At 40.4% G+C, this 12690-nt stretch overlaps 1 protein-coding gene across 5 annotated transcripts in view; it reads right to left on the minus strand.

The window, feature by feature from the left end:
* Positions 1–12690, minus strand: part of MBTPS2 (membrane bound transcription factor peptidase, site 2) — a 101059-nt gene that overhangs the window by 4628 nt on the left and 83741 nt on the right. For all 5 annotated transcript variants that reach the window (XM_081793115.1, XM_081793116.1, XM_081793114.1 and 2 more), the window contains one exon: positions 3351–5378. The gene's annotated coding sequence lies outside the window, so the exon portion shown is untranslated. The remainder of the gene's footprint in view (positions 1–3350; positions 5379–12690) is intronic.

Raw genomic sequence — 12690 nt, forward strand, 5'->3', positions numbered from 1 at the left:
AGCAAATGGCAGATGGGATGGAGTTCAAGTGAGATATTCACAAAAATGAGCAAAATTGAAGGCTGCTGGGAAACTAGCCTCATGGTTGTGGTTTTCCCAGAGAAGAGCATTCTTTAGTCTCAAATGCTTTCTTAATCCTTACAACAGCCCTAAGGAGCAGGTGTAATTATCCCTATTCTACAAACAGGTTAACCGAGGTACAAGGAAGTTCGATGGCTAGAAAATGGTGAAGCCAAGACTAGAAGCCAGACAGGTGGCTCTCTAGTCCGGCTGTTCACCCCTTCATGGTACCACCTCTGATAACCCTGCCTGTGTCTCAACATGTCTGCACTTTCTTACAGCTCCGGAAAGCCAAGATGTATGAGTCCACCTGCCTCCCACCAGCAGGTGCCCCTCCCCATCGGGGTGTGTATGAAATTGGAGAGGGTGTCCTGCCTCCCTCCTCTCTGGAGCTACTGCCTATCTCCAGCAAACAATTCCTGGGGTGAATTCCTAACCCACCTCTTACTAGCTATGTGACAGTGAACAGGTTCACCAAGTTCTCTGGGCCTGCTTCCCCACCTCTGTAAAATGTAAAATGGAGTTAATAATAGTACCCACCTCATAGAGCTGTTGTGAAAATTAACTGAGTAAATACATGACAAGCACAGAGGGTAACATCTGACATGTGACAAGCATTCAGTAAATGGTAGGTAGAGACGGTGATGAAGATGTTGATATCATTATTAAGGCACACCTTACTCTCAGCACCATGCTCCTTCAGGTCACCTCTTTTCACCAGTGCTTGGCATGTTGCCTGGCACACAGTAGGCCTTCAATATCTGTGTCTTTGAAATAAACTGAGGACTAGAACATTATGCTTGACACCCCAAAGGACCCCAAGCAAAGAGCAGGTTCTCTGGGTTCAGAGGTTGGGGAGGGAGATGAGGATGACAGGCAGCCCGTGCGATTTCCCAACTCTGTTCCTCATCGTTTGACCCAAAGTCCCACCCCCCAGAGTGCCAGGCAGTCCACAGCCTATTCAGAAGCCCTGAGAAGTTTGTTGATAGAACTCTGGATAATTATTTAAGACAAGTAAATAACAAAACAGGTTTTCCTCAAGACAGTCATAATCCTCATTTTTGTCCCTGCTGACCCTTTTAGACCTAGCAGGCAGGACACAAAGACATGGAGAGTCAGTTCCTGCTATTACCCTGCAGCCGCTGTGTTTACCCCTGCAGACTCACAGTGCCCTGAGATGTATCTGAACACCCCCAGAGTATTCCCCCAGCTTGACAAAGTCTGACTTAGAAGGAAAACTGACAACCTGAGTCTCTGTCACACAACCCGAGAAGATACACCAGGCCAGCCTTTTTCAAAAATGTTTACTTATTTAATTTGAGCGAGAGTGCGCATGAGCGAGGGAGGGACAGAGAGAGGAAGAGAGAGAATCCCAAGCTGGCTCCATGCTCAGCATGGAGCCCGACGTGAGGATCCCACAACCACAAGATCACAACCTGAGCAGATATCAAGAGGCAGAAGCTTAACACACTGGCTCCCCGGGCCTTTTAAGAGAACTTCCACTTGACACAAAGCCCCTACATGAAATGCTGTCCAACCCACTCCATTTCCTCCTCTCCTCTCATTTCCAGCAAAGAATGACACATTAGGGGGAGGGAAGACTTACTTATTGCAATGCATTACCTAAGCGCCTATGCCCAAATAATGACATAATTAAAAGTGTTACCAAAGAAAATAATGGAGTGTAGTTGGGTCCAAAAGTAACGCCTGGCTTTTTGTCTGAATGCAGCATTTAAGTACAGCTGTACTTGAAGATGCGGCTAAATTCTCAACTCTCAGTGCTAGTTAAATGTGTATTTTTCTGCAAGAATGATTCCTTCCTCAGTCTCTAGAGACAGTTCATAGAATGATTAGAATCAGGGGTTTTGTCAGCCAGCCTGGATCCTAATCTTGATTCTTCCATTTGCTGGCCGGTGACCTTTGGCAAATGATCTCATCTCTCCGCGTCTGTTTCTTCATCTGTGAAGGGAGTATCCCTCTTTCACACAATTGTCCTGAGGATTAAGTGAATTAATGGAGATACAGCACTTAGATCAGTGCCTAATGTGTAAAAAGCCCCATAGAAGGATTAATTACAAATTACTAATGAGTTAAGACTAATGTCTAACTGGTAGTTTCCTTTGCCCCAGTCCACATGGTGAGTACATGGGCGCTTACAGAGCAACTCCCATTTCAGTTGCCATTTTTTTACGGCAGAGCTAAAAGATTTCCAAAGCCCGCAAAGGGTCCATTTATCTTAAAATGTATTTGATACAGCTCAACACTCACAGGTAGTCCCCGAAGCTGATTGCACTGGGATTGGAGTGGAGCTGCCATTTTGCCGCATGGCAACGCTTTGCCCTTTTACCTACCGGTCCCCTGGGTCTTTGTCCTTACCTGAAACACCTCCTGTGACCAGTGGAAAGGCCCACACGTGATCATTCAAGGCTCAGATCAATGTCAGCCACAGCCCACTCACTTGCTCAGCCGTGTTCCCACAGCGTGGCAGTCAGCTCTTGTACTTGACCTCTGTTTCTCTCCAACCAACACTCCTTCCTTATTTGGACTACAATCCAGTAAATTTGAATGACCAGCCATGGTCAGGTGCTTGTTAGTGAACCAGGGACCAGGGACCTGGATCCTGGTACCCCAGTTTCCAGTTCAGGGCTCTTTTCTTTAAACTATATTGCTCTTATGTCCAACTTCCAGTATTGAATACTGTCCACTATGGGCCACAGTATTTGTAAAGTATGTCATTTCTAATCCTTCCAATCCAGCAAAATTTATTCCCCGTTTAAAGACATAGACACTGGGGCCATGTGACCTGCTCAAGGCCACATGCCAGTCTGTGGCAGAGTGAGGTTTGGAACGTGGGTCAGTCTGACTATAAAATAAAGAGAATTTCTTTTTCTTTTCTTTTTTTTTTTTTTGAGTTTATTTATTTAGTTTGACAGAGAGGCAGGGAAGGGCAGAGAGAGAGGGAGAGAGAAGGAATCCCAAGCAGCCTCTGTACTGTCAGCACAGAGCCTGATGTGGGGCTTGAACTCCTGAACTGTGAGATCATGACCTGAGCCAAAACCGAGAGTCGGACCCTTAACCAACTGAGCCACCCAGGTGCCGAAAAGTCAGGAGAATTTCTAGTCTATCATGTTGCTGCTCAGTACTGGAAATGAGAGCAGATAAAAATCACTGAGTGGTTCATTTAAAATATACTCATTCTACATGCAGACAATTGTTGTTTTAAGGAAAGGGTAGAAGAAAAAGAGATCACATTTTGTCATGCAAAGACAAAACAATAAATATTCTTTTACCGGTTCCTGAATCCCATTGCAGCTTCTTCAAAGCAAGTGAATTTATGCATGTTGGCACAGCTCTGATTTTAAAATCTTCTTTGGCTCCATTTTCAGCTTCTTCCCCTTGGCACAACCAGTCCCATGACCCCCCTCTGTCAGGCTCTGAGAATCTGCCTAAAATTGTTATATAGCAGTTACTCTTAAGATGCGCATTGTAGATGATAATTCACTCCTCCCCACTAAGTCATACGTTTCTTCTGGTTTTATATGTATTGCCTGGCATATCACCATGTTAATCATAAAAGTCTTAACACTCTAAGGATATATTGATGTTACTATTTTCCAAATATGTTCATTGTGTCAGGAAGTTTTTTTTTAGTCTTAACTTGCATATTCTCAAAATTATTTACAAATATATAGTTTTCTCGTTTTTGTCTGAAATAGATTTGGTTTCAATCTAAGTATACCAGTTGACATTAAAACCCCACAAGTGAACATTAACACATTTTTAAAAAAAAATTTTAACATTTATTCACTCTTGAGAGACAGAGACAGACCATGAGCGGGGGAGGGGCAGAGAGAGAGGGAGACATAGAATCTGAAGCAGGCTCCAGGCTCTGAGCTGTCAGCACAGAGCCCAACGCAGGGCTCGAACTCATAGACCGTGAGAGCATGACCTGAGCCGAAGTCAGACGCTTAACCGACTGAGTCACCCAGGAGCTCCTAACACATATTATTTTAAATATGCTTCCTTAAAAAAAAGAAAAAAAAAACACCAGTTTATTGCATTTTGGTTATTTGCAATTAATCAAAAATATAAACTTCACATTATTATGCCTGTGCAAAACAGAAAATCATACTGCAATGCAAGATACCTGCCAAATGAGAAGAATAAAGCTAAAAGAACGTTCTGCTGTTGTTACAAAGTAAAGGTAAGATTGTTGACTGGGCCAACCTGACCTCACGTGCCTCCTGCTGCGGTATACGGAGAAGGACCCAACATCCTTTCTGAGGTCTTCTTGCCAAAAATGCACAACCTTCCTCTAATCATGATGAAACATCAGACCAACTCAAACTAAGGGACCTTCCACAAAATGAATTGCCCATGTTCTACAAAAAATGTCAAGGTCAAGAAATACAAAGAAAAGCTGAGGAACTGAACTGTTCCAGATGAAAAGAAACTAAGAATATATAACAACTAAATTGCAATGTGTGATTCTGGATTGGATCCTGGAGCAGGAAAGAAAAATAGCCATAGGAGACATTATTGGAACAATTGACAAAAGTGGAACAAGGACTGTGGAAATAACTTTGTAGCAATGTTCAATTTCCCGACTTTGATCAGTGCACTGCGGTTGCGTAACAGAACGTCCTTGTTCTTAGGAATTACACCCTGAAGCCTTTTGGGTAAAGGGGCATCATGTCTCTGACTAACTCTTGGTTTGGAAAAAAAATTACATATGCATGTATAGATACGTGTACGCATATATATATGCAGAGAAAGAGAGAGACGATAAAGCAAATGGGATAAAGTGTCCATGATGGTTGAAACTGGGTAAAGATAAACAAGAGCTCCTTGTACTCTGCAACTTTTCTGTTAAAATTATTATCAAAATAAGGTTATCAAATGGTGACTGCACAGAAAACAGAATGTTAAAAAGAAGGACAAAAACCCCATGCTCCTGAGGCATATATGACACAGCAGTGTCTAAGACATGCTTGAATCTCTTGGTAACAGGCAGGCTTGACTTAAGGGAAACAGTCTGCCTTTTCAAGTGCAGGGGTGAGGAAAACAGGAAGGTCTCCTTTTTGATACTTTCAGCCCATTGCTCACAGATTTCATCAAAATCCCCAATAGGTCCATGCCCTATCCAGCCACTCTACCAGGCCTCCAGGTCCTAGCTCACCTTCACTGCCAACTTTGACACCTGTATGACCTCAGCTCAAAGCCTGCCTCATCCTGGGAGGAGTTGGGCTTCTGGGTGGAAGATTTCGGCCAATGCCCTGTGTCAGTTCCTTGATCTCAGCTTCAGTAATTGTGGATACCTGGAGCAGGGCAGGAGAGGAGGCAGCGTCACATACAGGTCATGGGCCACTCAGAATATGTGTGCTGTGCCCATTCTTTGATCACATCAGGACCTTGGATGTGAGTCCCTGGACCACCCTATCTCCTCCTCACTCTCTCACTCACCTCCTTTCCATTCTCTGTGGTTGGTCCTCTCACCGTCAAGTCCTCAAGTCCTAGTCCTCTGTCCCTGCACACTCGAAACCCTGGATCAATCCTGGATCAATCAACCTTTCCTCTGCCTGTCCTTCCCACCTGTTGCTCAGGATGAGGAGAGCCTCACATTGGTGATGAATGGTATACAAACACACACGTATGTATAAGCATGTACATGCGTATGTGTGTGTATTCTTTTTCCCCCAACATGCCTGGGATTTCACTACATTCGGCAATCTTTGTTCACTTTTTCTGGTTCTTTTACTACTTCATCTTTCTTTGTTATTTTACATCTTTCAAAACTTTTTCCTGTGTCTGCCACGACCTCACTGTCTTTGGGTTTCTGCTACTTCTTTGACTTCAAAACTACATCTTTCCAAGCTAAGTAAATTCATTAATTTGTGTCAACTCAGTATTAGTTTCAAAGGGGTATTGTGCTATTTGAAAACCAATGCTGAATTTATCAATATAAATGAGCATTCTTCAAAATTTTTCTTAGTTTTTATAGCCAATTTACATAACCCTATTATAATTAAAATCTGCATACTGATTCATGTTAGAATAATGTAGGAAATTATTATTATTGGCTTGAATCATGAAAAGTGTCAATTTTAACAAAAATTCTTATTTCTGTCTAGTTAAATCCCAAATAAGCTTTTCCTTTCCTTGGAGCTTCAAATTTATCTTGTTCATATGCAGTGTAATATCTATGGGAAAACATGTAAATCATATCGCCATTTTTTATTAATGAATATTTAGCAAGCATTCCTTTTGTTTCAAGAAAATCTAGACTTGCAGTCAACAGCACAGTAAAAGTTTTAAAACTCTCTGTGGCTCAACCAACGAGCACTGGCAACAAACACAAGATCATTAAAATCATTGTCTACTTCTTTCAACAGTTCCAAAACCACTGGTGATGAGTCAAAGCATTTACACATATATGTTGAACAGTTTTAACAACTGCATCCATGATGCTTTTCATACAGTCTGTTTCAGAGAACTGAGCAATTTAAAACTGGTTTTCTTTTATGCACAAAAATCCAAACCATTGTCAAGCTGACCAAAGTTACAAGTTCAGAACTTGTTATCATTGTTAAAACAATTTTCACTGAATGTTCAATTTTGAATGCAGGCAACTAATCTTATTGATTCTTTCTTGACTATTCTCATCAAATTTGCCCTGTATTTGCCAAAAATGTCCCGTATTATTGTCCATTTTATTATCTTTATTCAGTCTCTACACAACAAAACAACAAACAGCTTTTCTGTTTTGTTCTCCTGCAGCAAATTACATGACACTTAAAACATACTGTCTTCTAATTTCTTTGTGCTTTTTAAAATTTATTTATTCTGAGAGAGAGAAAGAGAGACAGAGAACACAAGTGGGGGAAGAGCAGAGAGAGTGGGAGAGAGAGGATCGCAAGCAGGCTCCATGCCATCAGCGCAAAGCCTGACTCAGGGCTTGATCCCATGAACCGTGAGATGGTGGCCTGAGCCAAAATCAAGAATTGGATGCTTTACTGACTGAGCCACCCAGGTGCCCCTAATCTCTTTCTTTTTTCCTTCTTCTAGCACATTACTAGTATCTACATCTCCACTCAATTCTCCCTCAGTGATATGCCTTCATTTTAAACTTAAAAATTAGTCCATACTTCTTATTTTAAAAATAGTTTAATTCCATCATAGTTTAAAGCATAAATATTTCAGTGTAGTTACCAATTATGATTCACGAATGCATCCGTGTAAGTGGTACATTCTGTATAAAAAGTTCAAGTAAACACCTTTCCATGTTAAATTAGTACATAGGAAGTTACTGAATTATTGAATTTACTCAATCTTCTGATCCTAACTAGAGTGATAATGTGTTTATGTGTAATACTGGAGATGACTCACCTACTAAAGCCAGGAAGTACAGTGCAGCGATATCTATGAGTTGCAACAGTTTAAGGGAAATGTCGTCCTACCAAAAGAATAGAATTGAATGGGCTTTTGGCGACTGTGAGGTTCGCAAGATTCCTGCTGAGCGGAGAACGTAGATCACCTTCTACTCCACTTTGACTTTTCCCCGAAGCCTTTGAATAAAATGGTTTGATCTCCCCCCAAAAAGAATAGAATGGAACGGAATGGAAAAATAGTTTACACTATTTCAATTTTAAAATAAAATTTAGGGGCACCTGGGTGGCTCAGTTCGTTAAGTGTCCAACTCTTGATTTCCACTCAGGTCATGATCTCTTGGATTGTGAGATCAAGCCCCGCATGGGGATCTACGTTGACAGGGCAGAGCCTGCTTGGGATTCTGTGCCTCTCTTTCTGTCTCAAAGTAAATAAATAATTTCCAAATTTAATTAATTTAAAATTAATTAATTGAAAATTAAAATTAAGCTAAAATTAATAAATTTAATTTCTAAAAAATTAAAAATAAAAAAATAAAATAAAATTTAAAACATTTCCTGAACACATGATAAGAAAAGCTGAAAAGCAGCCTAGTTATTCTGGAGAAGACCCCAAACATTTAAGAATGGGTAATATTTCTGAAAACCCCAAAACCTTCCTTGTCTCAGTTTGATAGAAGGCTTCCATGTCTATTCTCACTCCAGCAGAGGTTTGGGGTTTATTCTCTAGAGAGGTCCCTGAACTATAGGATGCCAGGCATACACCCTAACCCTAGCCCTAACCCTAGCCCTAACCCCTAACCCCTAATCCCTACCCTAATCCTAACCCTCTGGAGAGGTCTCTGTACTACAGGATACCAGGCACAGACCCACACCCTGGCACATACCCTAACCCTAACCCTAGATCTGAGGGGGCCAAAAAAAGAGAGAGAGAGAGAAGATGTGGTATATATATTCAATGGAATATTACTCAGCCATAAAAAAGAGTGAAGGGGCACCTGGATGGCTCAGTCGGTTTAGCGTGGAACTCTTGATTGTGGCTCAGGTCATGATCTTACGGTTGTGGTGGGATCGGGCTCCGTGTCATGCTCTGTGCTCTGTGTGGAGTCTGCTTGGTCTCTCTCTGCCCCTTCCCCTCTCCCTCCCTCTCTCTCTCAATAAATAAACACTTAAAAAATATCTGTAAAAAAAAAAGAATGAAATCTTGCCATTTGCAACACCATGGATAGAGCTAGAGAGAGAATATAATTCTAAGTGAAATATGTCAGTCAGAGAAAGACAAATACCATATGATTTCACTCATATATGGAATTTAAGAAACAAACAAGGAAAGGGGAAAAAAAAGAGAGGCAAACCAAGAAACCGACTCTTAACTATAGAGAACAAACTGATGGTTACCAGAGGGGAAGTGGTGGGGGATGGGCGAAATAAGTGGTGAGGACTAAGGAGTGGCCTTGTCATCATGAGCACCAAGTGTTGTGTGGAAATGTTGAATCACTATATTATACACCTAAAACTAATATTACACTGTATGTTATCTAACCAGAATTTAAATAAAAACTTAAAAATTTAATTTAATTTAATTTAAAAAATTAAAACAGTATGGAGGTTCTTCAAAAAATTAAAAATAGAGGGGCACCTGGGTGGCTCAGTTCGTTAAACATCCGACTTCGGCTCAGGTCATGATGGCATGGTCCATGGGATTGAGCCCCATGTCAGGCTCTGTGCTGACAGCTTGGAGCTTTGAGCCTGCTTCAGATTCTGTGTCTCCCTCTCTCTCTGACCCTTCCCCACTCATGCTCTCTGTCTCAAAAATTAAAAAAAATAAAATTAAAAATTAAAAACAATTAAAGATAGAGTTACTACATGATCCAGTAATTCCATTACTGAATATTTATCCAAAGAAAATGAAAAAACTAATTTGAAAAGATATATGCACTCTTATTTATTACAGAATTATTTACGATAGCCAAGATAGGGAAGCAACCCAAGCATCTATCAATTGATGAACGGATAAAGATGTGGCATATATACAATGAAATAGTACTCAGTCATAAAAAAGAATGATATCTTGCCATATGTAACACCATGGATTTATCTAGAGGGTATAATTCTAAGTGAAAAAAGTCAATCAGAAAAAAGCATATAATTTCACTCATATGTGAAATTTAAGAAACAAAACAAATGAACAAAGAGAAAAAGGGACTAACCAAAACCAAAACCAACAAACAAAAAAAACCCCAGAGTGTTAACTCTAGAGAAGAAATTGATGGTACCAGAGGGGAGGTGAGTGGAGGGATGAATGACATAAAGGGGACTAAGATGGGACACCTGGGTGGCTCAGTCAGGTAAGTGTCCAACTTTGGCTCAGGTCATGATCTCACGGTTGTGATACAAGCCCTGCATCAGGCTGTATGCTGACAGCTCAGAACCTGGAGCCTGCTTCAGATTCTGTGTCTCCCTCATTCTCTTTCCTCCTCTCACACTCTGTCTCACTCTCTCTCTCAAAAATAAATAAACATTAAAAAAATTAAAAACCAAAGGGGACTAAGAGTACACTTATGATGAGCACTGAGAATGTATAGAACTGTTGAATCATATTGTACACCTATAACTAATATAACACTGTATGTTAATTATACTTGAACAAAAATCAATCAATTATTTATGGTGAGAGGCACATGCACGATATAAAAAAAAACAACAACTCAGGTTGTCAGTTGCACAGCAGCCACATACGGCTAGTGGCTACCATGTTGAATAGTGTAGATCTAGAGAAATGGAGCTTTAACTTACTAATTACTATTGATAGGGCCCAGATTCCATGAAATTACACATATACATGTTAACTTGTAGAAAAGATGGATTAGACTGTGTGTGATTTTTTCTGTCTAGCAGAACTGTAAATGATTTCCCCTGGTAAAAATGACAATACTAATAGTTGCATTTGTATCTAACTTTGTAGCTTAGTCGGCAATTTTATTCCAACATTCACTCTTTCCATATATGCTTCCCTTAACTTTGAAATCATAGAATATTTGTTGATGCAGAAACATATTCACAGAGTATTGTTAAGTGAGAACAAGCAGGTCACAAAAGAGAATATACAGACTGGTTCTATTTTTGTGTATTTTAAAATGTATATGTTCTAGAAAAATAAGCATATAAACAAAGATGTTTACCATTATGTATGGGTGGACCTATGCATGATTTGTAAATACTTTTCTTTTTTGACTTTCATTTTTAACTTTTTTGGGGGGCGGTTATTTTATTTTATTATTTTATTTTATTTTATTTTATTTTATTTTATTTTATTTTATTTTTTTGGATCTCTACACTCATCATGGGTCATGAATTTATAACCCTGAGATCAAGAGTTGTATGCTCCACTGATCAAGCCAGCCAGGCACCCGGTCTTAATTTTTTTTTCTGTCTTCATTTTTAAATTTTATTCTTTTTCTTTTTTATTTTGAGAGAGAGAGAGAGAGCGTGTGTGGGGGAGAGGGGCAGAGAGAGAGAGAGAATCTTAAGCACACTCCACCTCAATGTGGAGCCCGATGCAAGGCTCGATCCCATGACCCTGGGATTATGACCTGAGCAGAAAACAAGAGTTGGATGTTCAACCGACTGAGCCACCCCGGTGCCCTCCAACTGTGTTTATTTTTATTTTATTTATTTATTTTTTAAATGTTTATTTGTTTGAGAGACAAAGAGAGAGAGAGAGACAGAGCACGAGCAGGGGAGGGATAGAGAGAGGAGGAGACACAGAATCCGAAGCGGCCTCCAGGCTCTGAGCTATCAACACAGACCCCAACACGGGACTCGGACCCACGAACCGTGAGATCATGACCTGAGCCGAAGTCCGTCACTTAACCAACTGAGCCATCCAGGTGCTTCTCCAACTGTCTTCATTTTTAAAACTACAATTTACACTAAGAAAAATCTCATAAAAGCATTTTACAATTTTAACTCAGGTTAACTGCAGGAGGCCTTTTCTCACCCCTCTCTTCCCTGTTCCTATAAAAGTGCATTACTCTGAAACAGTTTAGCAACACTGGTTACCCCAGGTACTCGTCAGCTAATTCAAGTAATCCTTTTAAAAGATGATGATGGGGGCACCTGGGTGGCTCAGTTGGTGGGGCGTCCGACTTCGGCTCAGGTCATGGTCTCGAGGTCCGTGAGTTCGAGACCCACATTGGGCTCTGGGCTGACAGCTCAGAGCCTGGAGCCTGATTCAGATTCTGTGTCTCCCTCTCTCTCTGACCCTCCCCCATTCATGCTCTGTCTCTCTCTGTCTCAAAAATAAATAAAACGTTAAAAAAAATAAAAAAATAAAAAATGATGATGATGGTGATGACGTTGATAAATATGTATACAAGACTGTGGTGTCTTCCACCTGTCTTTTCTAGAATTGTGATATGTTCTTTGTGCTGCTTGCTGAGATGCTGTGGTTTTTCTTTTTTTGCACTTCCCCATGAATAATACTTCGATGAGTCTAAACTGTGAATACATGGACAGTGTATTATAATAAATACATTATAAATACAACAACAAACCCAGTGCATATTTCTATCAGTGTCTGCCCCCTCCCAAGTTTTATAATTCACTGTTTAGGTTTCTTTCTGTCTAGCCTGTGAGCCCTTGAAGCAGGGGCTGTATTTTATTAACCTTTGTGATTCAATGCCTGCAGTAATTCCTGGCATCTAACAGGACAGTGGGCAGGCTATAAATCTATAAGGTATGAATAAAAGAATGAGAATCCCCATGTATTCACTTATGCGTGTATGCACACACTCAACCCCTACTAAGTGCCATCCTAGGCACCAGAGATATAGCCATAAACATTTGTGTTTTTTAAATTTTTAAAAGTGTATTTATTTTGAAAGAAAGAGAAACAGTGCATACACAAGCAGGGGAGGGGCAGAGAAAGAGAGAGAGAGAGAGAGAGAGAGAGAGAGAGAATCCCAAACAGGCTCCATGCCATCAGTGCAGAGCCCAATGTAGGGCTCATAAACTGTGAGATCATGACCTGAGCCGAAATCAAGAGTCAGATGCTTAACTGACTGAGCCACCCAGGTGTCCCTAGCCATGAATGTTTGTAAGTTTGGAATATAAAAGGACTGTGATTTAATTGCTTGTATATGATCAGACGATATATTTAAAAGCAGAAATCAAAAGACTTAACCAAGAAAGCAACATGAACAGACTAATTTTACATGGTGGGACCTTTGTCCTAACTAGGAAA

Source organism: Panthera onca, chromosome X, assembly GCF_046562875.1.
Source record: "Panthera onca isolate mPanOnc1 chromosome X, mPanOnc1 haplotype 2, whole genome shotgun sequence".
Taxonomy (NCBI): domain Eukaryota; kingdom Metazoa; phylum Chordata; class Mammalia; order Carnivora; family Felidae; genus Panthera; species Panthera onca.